Source organism: Carya illinoinensis, chromosome 4 (genome assembly GCF_018687715.1).
Source record: "Carya illinoinensis cultivar Pawnee chromosome 4, C.illinoinensisPawnee_v1, whole genome shotgun sequence".
Taxonomy (NCBI): Eukaryota; Viridiplantae; Streptophyta; class Magnoliopsida; order Fagales; family Juglandaceae; genus Carya; species Carya illinoinensis.
This window is the reverse complement of record NC_056755.1, coordinates 28,592,217-28,610,444: the sequence shown is the minus strand read 5'-3', so window position 1 is coordinate 28,610,444 and position 18,228 is coordinate 28,592,217.

The following is an 18,228-nucleotide window of genomic DNA, read 5'->3' as shown; positions in this document are numbered from 1 at the left end:
AAAAGAAAGTAAAGTTATTTTACGAATATGTTAAGTCTCTGTTACAAGTTTTCAAAGGTGAATAATGAATGAGCCATGCTTTGGTTTCAGTCATGAGTCACGTACATGTCCATGCACGCATTGCATGATATACCTCTTGTATGCTTTTGTGAACTATGGTATGTTGTGTGATCATTTACTGAGATTTCTTGAAATCTCACAGTTACAATTTTTCCACTATCATTCTCCTACTGGAATGGTAGAAGTTGTTACAGGTTTAGAAGGTAACGCCGATGGCCAAGAGGAAGAGAATGGCACCTCCTTAAAAAAGGATCGTGCCTAAGATGGACATAAGTAGGCTTGAACCCACTATTTTGGAGCACTTGGAGGTTATAGATCAGGAGATCTCTAAGATCCTCCAGTTTATTGAGGAGTTCCAACACCTCAATAATAGGTATAAGGACGAGGCTGTAGAGAAGCGAGTGAAGGATGAACCACTGTGAGAAGATAAAAAAGAAGAAGAGAGAGATGCCTAGAGTTAGGACCCCGTTTCCCACAAAGGGAAGTGTTTTGAGACTTGAGATATATTTTGAGAAGCATTTGGTCTCATGTTTTAGAAGACACAGACTCATATTATGTTTGATGACTATCTTTTGATTAAGAATGGCAATGATGTGACAAAGTTAGGTAAAATTTTTCTTTTAGTCTATACCATGTACTATGCATTTGCCTGCGGCATTGCTTAGATCACTTTACCTTTTGCAATTTTTCGTTGTACGTTTATTACATACTGCTAGTATATCTATGAGCATTGCATATTATTTGTCATGTACAAGGGGTGTGTAGCCTTGTGTTACATGTCCTGGTGTCTCAATCACTGCCAAATCCCAAGTGGGGATTGGGGGTGTCACATTCAGGGTCATATTCTGATTCATATCTTGTATTAACGGGATATATCTAATCCAATAATCATGAATGCTTGGGTAGTGCAGTAGATGTGGGAGATCCTCCATGTTGTCCTTACAAAAACTGCACTTTTCATCAACCTCAATGTGTCTTTTACTCAAATTTGCAAGTGTAGGAAGTCCCTTCCTGTAGGTTCTCCATGCAAACACTTTGAGAATTTTCAACTTCCATAAAACAGGCCATAGTGATTGTTGTATTCTTGCATCAGAGGTTTCACCTAGACTGTTTTCCTGGCTTTCTTTAAAAAATTGATAGGCACTTCTTTCATTGAATTTGCCACTATTTTCCTAAGCCCATATCCATTTATTTTCATGAACAATTCGGCTTATAACAATCTTCAAAATGTTAGCTGTTGTATTTGAATTAAAAAGAGCTCTAATTTTTCTTATATCCCGCCACATAGTATTGCAGTCAATCAATTCATCCATAGTATCTTCATCTGATGCAGTCTCCACACGATTTGATTCCATATTCAGGGTCTAATGACTAGGAATCCAAACATCCTTCCATATCTTAATAGATTTACCAATTGCTATACTCCAACTACCTCCTTTGATAAGTAGGTTTTTGGGTTCCAAAATACCTCTCCAAGTATAAGAGTGATTATTTCCTAATGAGGTCTCAAAGAAGTTTACTTTTGGAAAATATTTAGCCTTGTAAATTTTCTGTAGCATACTTCCTTCCTCTTGCAAAATTCTCCACCCTTCCTTAGCCGATAGAGCCATATTGAAAGTTTTCAAATCTTTAAAAACTAGCTGAATTTGGATTCACACATTTTTTCCCAACAGACTTAGTGAAACTTCCTCTCTTCTTTTTTCTATCCCCACCAGAACTTGACCATCATATTTTCAAGTTCAGTGCACAAGCTATCAGGCAACTTAAAACAACCCATGGCATAGGTTGGGATTGAGAGTGCAACATACTTGATCAAGACTTCTTTTCCACCTTGGGAAAACATATGTTCCTTCTAGTTCTGTAATTTCAACCATACCCTTTGCTTAGTATCAGAAAAGGCTTGAGGTTTTGACTTGCCAATCATTGGAGGCAAGCCTAGATACTTCTCATATTGTTGCACCTAACAACTACACCCAAAAGCATGATTGCTTGTTGTTTTTCTGGTGGTACAATTCTGTTAAACACCATAGATGTTTACTCTTTATCTATTAGCCTGATGCATTTTCATATTGCCACAATAACAACTATTATCTTCTGTTTGTCACAATGTTAGTTTTACAAATGATGATGCTATCATCTACAAAAAGCAAGTGGTTAATACGTGGAGCTCCCCGCTCCCCTACAGATATGAATCCCAAGGATGGACTTAGTGCAATCTGCTTTTGTTAACAGGCTAATAAGACCTTTAGTGCATAGTAAAAATAGATAGGGTGATAGAGGATCCCCTTACCTTAACCCTCTAGTAGGAATTATATACCCTGTTGGTTCACCATTAATCAATATAGGAACACATTGCATTATCAGTTGGATTAGATTGTTATCCAAGCCTAGTTTTTGCATCACAACTTCTAAAAAAGCCCATTCAATTCGATCATTGGCTTTACTCATGTTTAATTTCAGAGACATAAAGCCTTGTTTTCCTTTTCTCTTTTGTGTCAAATAATGGACCTATGAGTCTACGAAAGTGCATTCTAAATATCCTATTATTAAATTAAAATACTAAAATGTGAATAGAAATCATATGAATTAATGTGTATTCTTGAATTGAGTTTTTATTTACTTTGTGATACTCCTAAGCAGATTTTTATGTTCAATTTCAGAGTCTATAAAGAAGTAAGTCAAAGCCTAGTCAAATTCAAATGAGGACTTTCAAGTGGGCAAGATGATGGCACAACATAAGAACTTTCAAGTTTGTAGGTCTCTTCAAATAAGGATAATGATGCGGTTTGAGAGAAATTTGGATCAAGAAAAAAATCACAAAAGGAAACTGCAAGAATTCCAAGTCTGAAATTTGCTTGGAGATAGTTTGGACATACTTAGTGAGCTTGGGAGATCAAGGTATCTAGAGAGGTGAACACCTCTTCAAAGACAAAACCATTCATTCTTTTCCATAGATGGTGAGCTGTCATAGCAAACAGTTCTAGGTCCTCCCATTGCAGAGATGAGAACATATGCCTGAGGAGTTCCAAGAAGGTGCATACCTCTGCAAAACCTTTTTGCAATCTTCTTGCGCATGAGCCCCACACATTCTGGGCTGCCCTATCCCACACATTCTGAGTAGCACCAACTTTTTGATCTTGATATATGATCTCATTAAAGTCCCCTATGCAGAGCCAAAGGACATGGTCGGTTGGAGTAATTTGCCTTAATAAATTCTAGCTTTCCAACCTCTTAGCAACCAAGGGATTACCATAAAAGCCAGTCAAGAGCCACATGTGATCCGATTTCTTCACCTGCATCTCCAAAGATATATGGCTCTGGAAATAATTGACAAGTTGTGCTATAATAACATATGTCCACATAAATGCCAAACCACCACTTCTCCCCACATTGTCAACCACAAAGTTGTGTTCAAATCTCAATTTATTGTGGATTGTTTCTATTTTTTGTCTTATGCATTTAGTTTCAATGAGAATGACTATACTGGGTAACTTATCTTTCACCAACAAGTGAAGTTCACGAACTGTTTAAGGATTCTCAAGCCCTCGTTAGTTCCAACATAGGATATTCATTTGGTTTGGTAGGGCTGCCAAGTAGCCTTAACCAATCCTTTCTTACTAGCCTTTTCACTAGTTTCTTATTGTTTTGATTTCATATAGTGTCTCAGGTGATCATCTATATCACTAATAAATCTTTTTCTAGCACATTTTAAAGGGGCCTTGGCATTCACCTGATCCTGCAGATCCCTTGCTCTTCTCTTCCATTTTGACATGGACTTGGTGCTGCCCCTTGGGATGTAGGTATTCAGAGATGAATACGTGGCAGTGCACCCTAGGAAGTAATCTTGTGTTGCCTTTACCTTACCTACTGGCATGTTGGCCTCATATGTCTTTTCCACCCTTTCCACAATTAAGGAATGGGAGCAACCCTTCTTTTCCTTCTAGGCTGAAAAGGTGAAAGTGTTCATTGTAGAGGAAAGTCCCTAATGTGATAGGTCAACTTGCATACTTTCTGACATAGCCTCCTCATGCTCTATATGGGGGTCTAACTGCTTGGTATGATCCAAAAGCCTAAACTTTTGCCTGCCTTCAATCGTGTCTATGCCTGCTACTAGGTCCTTTCCTTTTTTGGAAGTGTCCTCCTGTTCTACCCTAGCATCATCCATCTGCCCACTCCCAATGCTTGGAGCTGGTCCAATCCCATCCATGGCTCATTTGAATGAGATGGATTTAGATGGGTATTTCACCCTCAACCATGGACCATACTGATCTGGCAACCCTTCCCCCATGAACCTCTAATCTCCCCTCTTTTGGCACCTCTGGTTTAGGTGTTGGATAAGGCCACACTGAAAGTAAAAGTTGGGAAGTCTCTCATACTTGAGAGGAATCCATAGTCTTTTCTCCCCCAGCATCAGAAACCTTCCTTAAGCCAATGGTTTGGACAACTCGATTAGAATTTTCACACGTAAGAACTTGCCCCAACCTGCACCACTCTCTTCTATATTGACCAACAATACCTTCCTTATTGTTGCCCCAAGTTGTTCCCCCAACTTCTTGGTCATGCCTACAAAGGGAATGCCATGAAACTAAACCTAGAAAGGTTAAGTAGTAAACTGGATATCTCAAGGATTTATCAAGCCCTCACACTTTTTGAGGTAGATCAAGAACTTATCAAAAGACCATGGTCTACCTTACAAAACTGAGTCCTTATCTTTGAATGAAACTCAACCAAAAACCCATTCCAACCAATCTCTCTAAGCAAGATACGTCCCCCTGCATGCCACAATTTCAGCATGGTGGCATGAAATGCACCTTTGTTAATCTCTTCGTCTGAAACCACCAGAGCCATTAGGCATCTCTTGGCTCTCTCAGTAGACAAGAACATGTCTTCCTCAGCTACAACCACTTCTTGCCTTTCCTCCTCAGTGAGTGTTAGGCCCTCACAAAGCTTGGAAATCTCATCCTCCCTGCCCCTTCCCTCAACAGACATGGCGTAACAGCCTGCTAGCAATTCAATGGTGGAATTTCTATTAGTTTTAGGAACCTCGTAAAGATTCCATAAGTTTTCATGAATAAACCAATTGCATAGGTTTTAATCTAATCACATAGTTAGTGTTATCACTCACTATGGTGTCAAAGGTGTAATTTTAATTAATTGAGGTAGTTAGAAGTGTCAGAATATATTATGGTCTACGCCATTAGACTCAATTGATTATTTAGGATTTCATGGCACAATAACTCATTTTCATATTTTTGGACGAAACGCCTGCTCGAAACTATGAATTTATTTTTAAGGGCACTTTGGGGCTGAATTTATTTTCACTGTAGGTTCATATGATATTTGAGATTTTTCGGTACTAAGTTTATCATGCACTTTTTTTGAATGAATAGTCACCTTGATAAGCGCACCGATTACACTGTTTTCAAAATCACAATATGGAATGTCCAAATCATATGTTTTCAAAAACCATATAGGATTTGAAGGAATCAAGATGTGAGATCATGCCACCTAAACAAAAATCTTATTATATCCGACTAATCAAATTGTGCCAAACTAAAGAGGATTTATATCCTAGTAAAACCCTATATGGTTGGAATCCAACTAAGAACTCAAAAGTTTGGTTGAAACCGAAATCCTAAACAGTTTTATCCAAATCCTAAAGTTGACTTCAAAATCTTAACTGAATCAGTTTCTAGCATTGGGTTTAATCGTTTGATTAAATTATTTCCACATGCTATTAATCCTTCAAATTTATGTCAAAACATCATTATCAAACCTTTTTCACATTGGATATTTTATTGGACTAAGAGAAATTGGATTTGGGCTTGAAGTAACCCAAACCCTCTTAAAACCCCAAATGGAGGCCCATTCGGTTTAGGCCCACGAAATTGGGCACCTTAGCATTGATTTTGGCCAAAGAATTTCACCCCCCCCACATGGCTGATCAGATATCTTGGAGAATTTCACCCCCCCACATGGCTGATCAGATATCTTGGAGAAGGTCTAGAAGGTTCTAGAATGGAAAAGCCAATGAGTCACCTCACTCTCCCAAGTCTACACTCCACTATTAGGAAATATCGGGCTGATTTTTGTATATTTTATTAGGTAAGAAAGGCCAACACTCAAGCCTCACTTTAGCCTCATCCTCTTCCATATCTTGTGTGCAAAAATATCTCCAGCCCACTCCCTATGAAATTATCTTCCTTTTCACTTTTCATTGAAAGAACACCAAACACTCTCTTCGATAGCCTTTAGGAGTTCTTTTAAACGCCTATTGCGAAGTTTTTGTAAGTGTTTTATCACAACTTTTCCTTCATAAAAGTTGTTCCTTTTTTAGTATAGTTTATGTAGATATATCATTTGTTTTATTTGAAGATAATTTGATCAGTCAAATATTGTTTAAACTCCAGAAAAGTCATTCTGGGCAATAAACTCGAGAGTATGTTATCTTTTGGAGTTTTTGACCAAGCTAATGAATAGATCTTTGTCTGAAATTTTTATGTAGTATTTTTAACATATGTATATGATTATTGGTTGAGGATTTTTTTCATGATTAAAGGTTTGATGAAATATTTTCTTAGATCTAGAAACTTCGAAATTGGAAATGGAAAAACAGTTTATGTTTTGAGAAAGTTTAAATATTTGGTGGTTTAAACCTATTCCAATAGCTTTGATAATTTTATTGGAGGATACTAGGCCTCTTATATACATGTTAGAATGTTCTTTTGAAGATATTTTATGTTAGTTTTAAATATATGAAATTGTATGCAAAGAGATATTCGGATAGGCCAAAGTATTGATGTTCTTGGCTAAATTTATGTTTTGGTTGAGTTTTAACCATGTGATCTTGAATTTTAAGTTTAGATATGTTTTAGGATACCTCTTAAACCATGTGATGTTTTGGTTTGAAGATCACATTTATAAATCATGGATCAAAAGGTTGATCAAAACAAGTTAGAAACAAAAATCAATGGAAATAAAATATGGGAGTTTCGGCCCCATGGAGTTTTCATAGTTGTGATTAGTTTTAATTTTTTTTAAATTTATATTTGAGTTTAGGATAAAATTTACATAAGGCATGTAAATTTTAGTGACTTTTGGAGTTAGCATGCAAAATCCTTAAGTTAGGGGTAAAATGGTCATTTTTCCACATGTAGAGGGTAAAATGAAAATTTTACTCTAAGTTAGTATTTTTTCATATTTTAAATAATTATTGATTTAGTTCTAACTTTTAGAATCACTAATTATAGTTCCTCATGATCGCGATTGAGCTTTCATAAGAATTGCAGAGATCGAGATAAGTTAGCTTTTAACTTACTAACAGTTTACTGTGTATGGATGATAAGTAAAGGAAGTACATGTATGTATGTTATCACATATTCCATGCCATGTCAAGTTCTAACATATTTTTCTATTACACATTATTTATTCTGTCACGAATTATTAATCAATTACGCAAGATATTCAATTACGTATTACTATACAATGCAAGTATATTATGTTAAGTATGCCATTTGTTACATGTAAGTCATGTCACACAAAGTACACTATTGCAAGTATGCTATGTTATGAAATATTGTCTGTTGCATACCATGTCAAGTTATGAAATGTTTATGTCCCTTGTATGTCCTCGTGTAGTTAAGTTATTGTTTAGTTTATGGTGACTACACTATTTGAGATAAGAATAAGCAATCATGGTGATCCCATGACATAAAAATAAGCAATCATAGTGAACTCATGAGATAAGAATAAGTAATTATGGTGACCCCATGAGATAAAAATAAGCAATGATGGTGACCCCATGAGATAAGAATAAGCAATCATAGTAAACCCATAAGATAAGAATAAGCAATCATGGTGATCCCATGAGATAAGAATAAGTTTCAGATCAAGTGCATGTTAAGTCAAGTTTCAAATCAAATGCATGTTAAGTCAAGTTTCAGATCAAGTTCATGTCAAGCAAGTCAAGTTTAGTTCACATTTTAGTTTAAATTATGTCAATCATACTATGTCATATGTGAAGTTATGTTACGCTTTATGTCAAGTTATGTTATGTTATGCTATGTCAGATGTGAAGTTATGTTATGTCAGATGTGAAGTGATACTATGTCATCTGTGAAGTTATGTTATGCTTTAAGTTAAGTTATGCTATGCTTACTTATGACTGTGATTTTGCATTCATACTTTTACTGTCATGCATGCATCATTAACCTGTATGGAGGTTTTCTGTTAACTTACTGAGATTTGTAATCAAATCTCATTGTGGTAGTCCCAACTACCATTCCTATCGAATGGTAGATCTTTTTATAGGACCTAAAGGAGAACCGAAAGTTGACCAACTAGACACAGTCAATTGAGTGACGGTGTGACGTCAATGTTAATATAGTAATTAATTTAAATTACTACTTGTACTATGGAGTTGCATCTCCAGCACTCTTTCAGATCATAGCCATTTTGGAATATTGTTGTGATCTTAGTTGTTCAATGCGTCAATGTTAGAATGTTATTTTGAAGATATTTTATGTTAGTTTCAAATATATTAAATTTTATGCAAATAGATATTCGGATAGGCCAAAATGTTAATGTTCTTGGTGAAATTTATGTTTTGGTTGATTTTTAACCATATAATCTTGAATTTTAAGCTTAGATATGTTTTAGGTACCTTTTAAACCATGTAATGTTTTGGGTTGAAGATCACATTTATAAATCATGGATCAAGAGGTTGATCAAAACAAGTTAGACACAAAAATCAATAGAAATAAAATATGGGAATTTCGGCTCTATGGAGTTTTCATAATTTTGATTAATTTTAATTTTTTTTAAATTAATATTTGAGTTCAGGATAAAATTTATATGAGGTATGTAGATTTTGGTGACTTTTGAAGTTAGTATGCAAAATCCTTAAGTTAGGGGTAAAATGGTCATTTTCCCACATGTAGAGGGTAAAATGAAAATTTTACTCTAAGTTAGTATTTTTCCATATTTTAAATATTTAGTGATTTAGTTCTAACTTTTAGGATTACTAATTACAGTTCTTTGTAATCGCTCTTGAGCTTTCATAATAATTGCAGAGATCGAGGTAAGTTAGCTTTTAACTTACTAGCAATTTACTTTGTATGGGTGATAAGTAAAGGAAGTACATGTATGTATGTTATCATATATACCATGCCATGTCAAGTTCTCACATATTTTTCTGTTACACATAATTTATTCTGTCATGAATTATTTATCAGTTACATAAGATATTCTATCACGTATTGCTATACGGTGCAAGTATATCACGAAATTTTTAATTTTTTTTAAAGATTTTTATTTACTGATTAAGTGACTATTAGTGTATTAGTATTTGAGTATGTGAACAAATCCTTCCAATTTTCACTTGTATCCCTTTAATGGGTATCTTGTTGCTGGTTTTTGATATATATATCTATATATATAAATAACTCGATTTTTAATCCCTCCAAATTAAGCTAAATGATCAAAGTACTCTCGTGTATCTCTCTCTTAATTTGTCATATATGCATGTTTTGAGTAACATCGCTTTGGTCGGTACAACGTTGTGGACGGTATTTATGGATCGATCTAGCTAGTAACGAAGTTGGCAATAAGTACTGATCATGATGTAAATCATGATATGGTACACATACATTATGTAAAGTAGAAATTCTTTTTTATTTCATTAAAAAAAATAGATGTTTATATCAGATCATCGCCTTTTTTTCTAATTTCTTATAATACATATACCTTTTTTTTTGTTTTTTGGTAAATTGTCTTTTCTACTAGAAAGAATACTTGGGTATTGGAGAGAGGACTGATTGATCAAGTTTACAGCAAATCAATATACATGCTTAGAGTTATTTTTTGGATGTAATTCGTAATTGTTATAAAAAGCACCAAAAAAATTGTTTGAAAGCCAAGATTAAAGTAATTTGATTCTTCCTCTCTCAGTTTCTTATATTTAGTAAAGGCTTTTCTTCCTATCATTGTATAGGGTGTTTGTCTACAGTCCCATATGTAGATCTTACTTTTTTGAAATGGAGGAGAATCTGGAAGAGTTGTACGTATAAACGATTATCTCTTATGGATCAAGAATAATAGGAGATTCAAGTGGAGACTCATAAATTGGAAGATGCGTTAATTTGTGGAGGTCAATGCCTGATTACACAACTGTTAACGATGAGATGCTTTTAAACAAACGATGAAACAGGATTTGGAGGCCAATCAAGAGTCTCAAGTTTCGTGAACTGACTCCACGTTAATGCTTATTGAATTTGAAGACATCAGAGATAAGGAATGTGTGATCCAAGAAGGCCCTTGGTCTTTTGACAAACAATTAGTGTTGCTAAAAGAGGTAGAAGGGAATCAACTTGTTCACCAAATGCGCGTTACAGAGCCTCTATTTTGGATTTTCTTCCATGGTTTACCCCTTGGTGCAAGGAATGAGTATATAGGGGATTTGATAGGAAGCAAAATTGGGATGGTAGAAGAAGTGGATATTGAGAATGGAGAAATGGCATGGGAAGAATTCAGGCGAGTAAGAGTTACAGTTGATATTACAAAGCTATTACTCAGAGGGAAGATGAGAAACTTTGGCACAAGAACACAGTGACTTTCGAATTTCTGCTATTGTTATGGTATGTTGGGCCACAGGCATGAGGAGTGTGAATCATGGCCGTAGACACAGGGAAACTTTGAGAAATAGGGTTTTCCTTATGGCATGTGGATGAGGGCAGTAGGTAATGGATCTGGTGGTGGGGACCGACTGAATCAAAAATTTGCTATTGGTGGTGGTGGTAATTCAACTCCAACGGCTACTCCAATGACTGCGATGATCGATGAGAGAGGTGCTTCAGTTATGCAATCCCAATCTCTGCAATTGGCGAGAGACATTGAATTGGATATTCCAAAAAATGTTGGACAAATATCTAAAGAGGAGGCGAGGATAAAGGAAGCGAAGATAAATTTGAAGTTGACGAATTGTGCTGATTTTGGAGACACTGGATTTGAATCCCTTAATAGACAATAAGTTGATGTTACACAGGTTATGATAGATATTGAGGTGGGAAGGGAGGTCTTTACAGAGAAGATGATACAAAATGATGGGCTCTACACTAAATCATGAGGTGAAAACCCACAATCGGTCTATGGCTCAAACGGCAGGTTATTTGGGAAAGGGCCCAGTAAAAACCTGCATGCAAAAGCCTAATGACATGGAAGCCTAGAAATGGAAATGTTTGTTCCAATTTAGCAAGTCACACACAACCCAAAAACAATTTTTTCATTAGAAGCCAATAGTAAGAAAAGGAAAGGACTGAGTGATCTGGAGGAAGGAGAAGGAGGAGTCTTAAAGAGGAATCAGTCTCACAAGACGTTTGATGGGGATCAAAGTGAGGAACAAAAAAGGATATCGGCGGCAGCTAAACCTCAACCACTCTGAGAGCCATGAAAATACTCAACTGGAATGCTCGTGGGCTTGGGAACTCATCAGGTATTCACACTCTTCGAGACCTAGTGAAGAAGGAAGGGCCCAATATTGTTTCTCTACAAGAAACCAGATTGCATGCTCGAGATGTTGAGAAATGTAAGTTTAAACTTGGCTTTATTAAGTGTTTAGCTGTTGATTGTACATGAAGGGAGAAGTGGAGGCATTATGTTATTGTGGAAAAAAGATGTTAACATTACCATCCTTAGTTACTCAAAAACTCATAAGGATGCCTGTGTTAAAACTGTAGTCTCCAATCAGAATGAAAATTGTTGTTGGTTCATAACGGGTTGTTTATGGGCACCTTGATACTAATTGTAGACATTTGATATGGGCTTTGATTAAATCCTTATACAGAAAAGAGGAGTCATTGATGGTTTTTGAAGATTTCAATGAAATAGTAGATCAAAATCAGAAGTGGGGTGGTAGGGAAAGACCTAAGAAGCAAATGTGTGACTTTAGAGGCTTGATCAATGACTATGCTCTAGGGGATCTAGGCTTTTGAGGGCCAATGTTTACCTGGTGCAATGGGAGAGAGGGACAAATTTGCATGAGCGAAAGATTAAACAGGTTCCTTGCTAATTCTCATTGGACTGATTGTTTTTCACAAGCAATTGTTACTCATGATTCTATGGCCTATTCTGATCATCTCCCCATTTGGCTAGAGTTAGGGGGGGTGTTTATACAACGATCAAGACATAAACTATTTCGTTTTGAAGCTATGTGGATTGGGGAGAAAGGTTGTGAGCAGATTGTAGAAAATTCATGGAGACAAAGACTACAGAGGAATGATATGGCAGAGGTAATGGCAATGATTTCAGATTGCAGCCAGAGATTGGAAGTGTGGAATCATAATACTTTTGGAAGGGTCCATCACCAATTAAAGAAGCCTAAGCAAAAACTTCAATATGTACAAAAAAGAGATCCAACCTATAGTGATAGAGAGGCACACATTTCAGCAAGAGTAGAGGTTCAAACTTGGTTGGAGAGAGAGGAGATTATGTGAAGGCAACAATCAGAAGCATTGTGGCTAAAGGAAAGGGACCAAAATCTCATATTTTTTCATAAAAAAGCTTCACATAGAATAAGAAGAAATTGTATTAAGAAGTTAAAGGATGTAAATGGTGAATGGTAGAAGGAGATGCAAGAGATAAAATTATATTGGACTACTTTCAAGACTTGTTTTCAGCTACTGAGGAGAGGGGTCATAATAATTTTCTGGAAAGCTTGGCTAGCGAGGTGACATTTTCTATTAATGATGAGTTCTCAAGACCTTGTATTGAAAAAGAGGTGGTTGATGCACTTAAAGAGATGAATCCTTCTAAGGCTCCTGGACTAAATGGGATAGCACCACTATTTTTTCAGAAATATTGGCATGTAGTTGGCAGATTAGTGACAGCAGCAGTTTTAAAAGCTTTACAAACTAGTGAGTTTTCCACTACTTTGAATCACTTTCATTACTCTGATCCCAAAGAAGAAATTTTATGAGAAGACTGTAGATTTTCGTCCTATTAGCTTATGCAACATCATTTATAAGTTGATCTCAAAGGTGATTGCTAATAGATTGAAGAGAATGCTTCATTCCATTATTTTTTATTCTAAAAGTGCCTTTGTAGCTGGCTGACTTATTACTGACGATATTCTTGTAGCTTATGAACCGATTCACTATTTGAAGCATAAGAAAGTTGGTAAACAAGGGTATATGCCTCTTAAGTTAGTGAGTAAAGCTTACGATTGTGTTGAATAGAATTTTTTAGAGACTATTATGACTACTTTGGGTTTTGAGAGGAAGTTGATTGATATGATTATGAAGTGTGTGACCACTGTGACTTTTTCTGTTTTAATCAATGGAGAGCCAAAATGACCAATTGTTCCTAGTAAAGGGCTGAGGCATGGAGATCCCTTCTCTCCCTATTTGTTTTTGCTATGCACAGAGGGTTTGATTTCTTTATTACAAAAGGCAAAGAAAGATAAAGAGCTTACACTAGAAGAAAAAGGAGCAATTGCGACCAACTTGATAAATATTCTTCGATTAATTAATCTTGATAAAATTACACACTACAAGAAAATACGTCTTTTTCAGCGCCACTAATAGTCGCAAATAACCCCAAAAAACGCTGGGAATAATTATTCACAGCATTTTTTGATAAGCCGGATGTTAGTTGCAATTGTATACTCACTTATAAATTAATCTAGCAATAGACTAAAAACGTTGCAGATATTCCACTATTTTCAGCGTTTTCTCACGCTGCAAATAATCCAAAAAAACGCTGGTAATATCAGTCTGCCTGTGGCCATAAAACGCTGAGAAAAACATTCTGCAGCGTTGCTTCAATGTCGCAAATAACACTAAATTTGCAAATAATCCAGTTTATTTGTAGCGCTATCAAGCAACGCTGCCACTATCAGTACATTATTAATAGCGTTTTAAAATTACGCTGCAAATAAGTTTATGAACAACGCTATAAAACGCTGTAGAAGCCTGTTAGAACACTGCAAATATTCGTTAATTATTGGTAGCGTTTTAATATAACGTTGAGAATATTTTTTTAGCAGCGTTAGAAAATCTAATAACAGGAAAGCCAACATATTAGTTGCAGCGGGATGTAAAACGCTGCAAATAATATTCCTAAGCTAGAGTTTATTAACAGCGCCTCATTCAACGCCAAGAATGACCTTGTTTTTAGACATACCCAATACGTAATTGTTACGTACTGTTTGGTACCTAATTCAATCCAAGTCAGACCACAATCCAAGATAGAAGCATATTTGCCTTTTAACAACCATAACATTTTCAATATATTATAAATTCAGAAATCCAATACAACATTGTTACAATCTTTTAGTAATAAATACATTAGCTTGGTGCATTAATGGAAGGGAATTTTAACTACTATGTTTCGGAGTCAAGCTAACAGGAAATACATGTGTAAATTTCAAGTTCTCTCCATAAATACAACCCAATACAACAGGTTTAGGTGTTCATGGAACTGGAGATCATGAAGCTTCTACCCCGAGAGCTGCTGGAACATCTACAGCACCCCCCCATGCATGAAATTTTACCATAGGTTACATACCCCTTCAATGTTAGTTGTTGCAAACAAATTAGATCCAGCTGCAAATGTACAAAATTAATTTCATGCTTCAACTCTTTGGCATTCCCAGCCTCTGCATATGAAAACAGTCCACTTGAAACAAAGTCTGGATCTTCTGACAGCAGTACACCAATGTATTCTACATGGGTTACACATAGATCTACTTATCTGCATATAATATATACATATATATCAAATAAAACATGATTAACTACTTTGCATTTAAGATCTAATTAAAAACATCCAGACTCTATATATATACACATTTCAAACTCATTAATAAATGGAGATTCAGATTGGGGTGTATGTTTGAACTGACAATAGAGTTTAGAGATGGAAGGCCTTTAAAGCATGAGGTGATGGAGGATTGATTGAACAGGACATTGAGGCTTTTAAGCTGCTACATACAGGTCCTTTAAACAATTAATAGACTCTTCTCAGCAGCTTGAAAAAAAGATCAACAATTTCAACTACACCAAACGTGAAGTATACCTAATCACTGGCTGCATGGGCCTAATTTTTCTGTATTGTCATTCTCTTGTATGTCTTTTGTAGAATCATGGACGGTTTTACTTGCATATGGTTGTAGCAGGGTTGCTAGTGTTAGATAAATTGCTATTTATTTCTGAATCCCTACTCTTTTGATTTCTTTTTCTTGCACATGGTTATAGCATACGTTCCTTCAAGTGGTCTACCAAAGAAAATCCTGGAAGCTTAAGACTTAATGGGCTACAATCTAGTGATAAAAGAGAACACTGAAAGAATATACTTTAAGGCCTTCTGCTGCTCTTGTACCAGAGGTTCAAAATGTTGCAGAATCTTTATGTAATTATTAAAAAAAAAAAAAAAAAACTTCACCAGTCATTTCTTTCTCTCTGGATGAATCGCATCAAACAGATCAAAGCATTATCATGTCAACTATATCTAGAATACTATATCATGTCCATCATGTCAAGTAGACCCATCATGTCAACTATATCATGCCAATTATCAACAATATCTAGTTGTGTTCATCCTATCAAACACCACAATTAGTAACAGGGCAAAGAAATTAGGAATAAAAACAACCCATTTTAAAATGCACAACTTCCTTTGGTTTCAGCATTATAAGCGTGGGTAAATAACCACCCCAATAATCACACCAAAAACCTAAACTAGCAGAAAACACCAAGTTCAGCCCCAATAATCGACATCTACAAGAATCGACCTGAGATCAATGATTATTGGGACTAGATAAGCAATCTTTTATAGTATATTCATAATTTTTCATAGACCAATACATGAGGCTAATAACAAGTGTAGATGTTTGACAAATGAAACTTTTCCTTTCCTTTCCATTACATGTAGCAACATGTGTTTTAACAATTTAAACTCAAATGATATGGCCTGTTACTAATGATGTTATCATGGTGTTTATTTATTTATCCTTCATTTATTCTTGTAACGTAGGTATCTTTTGGTAAAATCCGACGCATCAAAGCCCTATAAGCAGAAGTTAGGTTCTACACATTTTTTTTGGTTGGCTGACAAATAATATTGAATATGGGCGTTAGAAACAGAGAGTTTTTTTGCGTGGGGAAGATACAAAGATAAATGTGCAAAGATCGAATCCTCAAGCCCAATAGAACCAATTCCAAAGCTGAAAATTTGCCTGGCGTGGAAAGTGGCCACTGTTGACCAAGTAGTGTCTATCCCTCGCTTGAGTCGCTGATGAAAACTCTAAAAGAAATTTGACTGCAAGTAATCTTGAAAATGGGGGTAAAAGCCAAATCTTTAATTGCACTAAGAATCAACAAATCCAAAAGACCTAACTCGACAAAACCAAGCAAAATCAATCAACCAGAATTCACTTCGAACATTCAAATTCTCGAAACACTGACTGGCTCATAAAAAAATCCAGTTCTCCAAGCAAAACCCGTGAGTATTTTTTTTTTTTAAAACATCCTTGTGCCAGCATCACCCAGACCAGCAAACTAAAAACTTGATAAAAAATTCTTTTTATTAAGATGAGGCTGTATTGCTTCTTTAAAAGAGCAATACATGAGGCTAGTTCATTTCTAACAAGATGAGCAATAACATTTGGGAAAAACGAGAAACAAAAAAATAATCAAATATGAGCAGAAAACTGAGCGGATTACCAAGCACAGTAGATGACATCAATGATTATTAAATGGAAGAAGACACCAATTACATGGAAGAAGATATCCCTTTTAACAGTACATATCTATCAATGAGAAAATATATTGATAGATTCATATTTATGTATTGTAAGTTAGGTTTGGGCAGAACGGGAGTAAATAGGGAAGTACTTCTTTTTGGGATGTATAATAATTACCTCCAAGAGAACTTACAAAAATCATTAAGGTCATTAGTTTCAATATATATATATATATATTACAAAACAATGTATATATATCATGATCTCAATATTAGGGGTTAACTAGGCAAGCTCGATTGAGGATCTGAATAAAAGTACTACTTGCAGAATTTTGGTATCTTTCATGGGCCCCATTGGCCAGAGACTTTAAGCCATCAACAGAAAGATCGTGTCCCTCCTCAAAAGTTTATTAAGCCAAACGACATATCTCATGTATTAGCTAGCAAATGGATAGGTGTGTGTGTGTGTGTGTGTGTGTGATGGCTTATCCCAACTTATAAGTTAGGTTCTACACAATTATGCATATTTGATAAATAATGCATTGGCAACACGGCACTACATGAGATGGAGATCATAGGGTGAGCTAGCTGTGGAATCAGGTCAAAAGAAAAGCAAGCAGCATGGTGGAAATTAATCCAATATGCATTAATTATATTGCAATATGTTTAAAGTATTCCAACAGACAAATCTTGACAAATAAATGCTGACTTCCAACAGTACTAAGTTAAAAATGTTAGTTTGCATTTTTTATTTTTATAACACAAAAATCATAGCTTACCTAGCTAGCTAGCTAGGTGCATCTAGGTTCAATTCCAACAATTCCTCAATTACAGCGCGCATATATGCTAATGAAGAAATAATAATATATATAACAACTACACCAAACATGGAAGTGGGTCTGCTCTCATTTTTGTTCTCTATATATATCCAATATCCTCATAACTTTTCCCTCAAAAAGATTCTCATTTCATATTGAATGTTTTCTCTTTTCTTAAATGAAAAGAGAAAAATAATACAAAAACAAGTAAGTGGGACAGTTAGTAGATAGAGACTTGAGATCATGTTTAATAAAACTGTGTATGATTCTCTATAAGCAAGCTGCAAGTAGGCCCTTGGCGTGTTGGCATGTAAGTACCTTCCCCATGCCAACACGCCACTCCTCTTTCTTCATGCTAATTAAATGGTGATCGGTTGAACTAAATCATCTTACCTAAATATATATATACATATATATATATATATATATGCATCCTTACATACCCTACAAGATCATATTTAAAGTTACTATATATATTTACAGTTAACTAACTTTTCTGGTGGGACGTTTTGCTCAAGTCTTACCTAAGATAAAGACACCCCCATTTATAATTAATCTTCCCAGAATTCATCCTAAATATATAGTTTCTATATAACTAGAATACTTTCTATTTTGA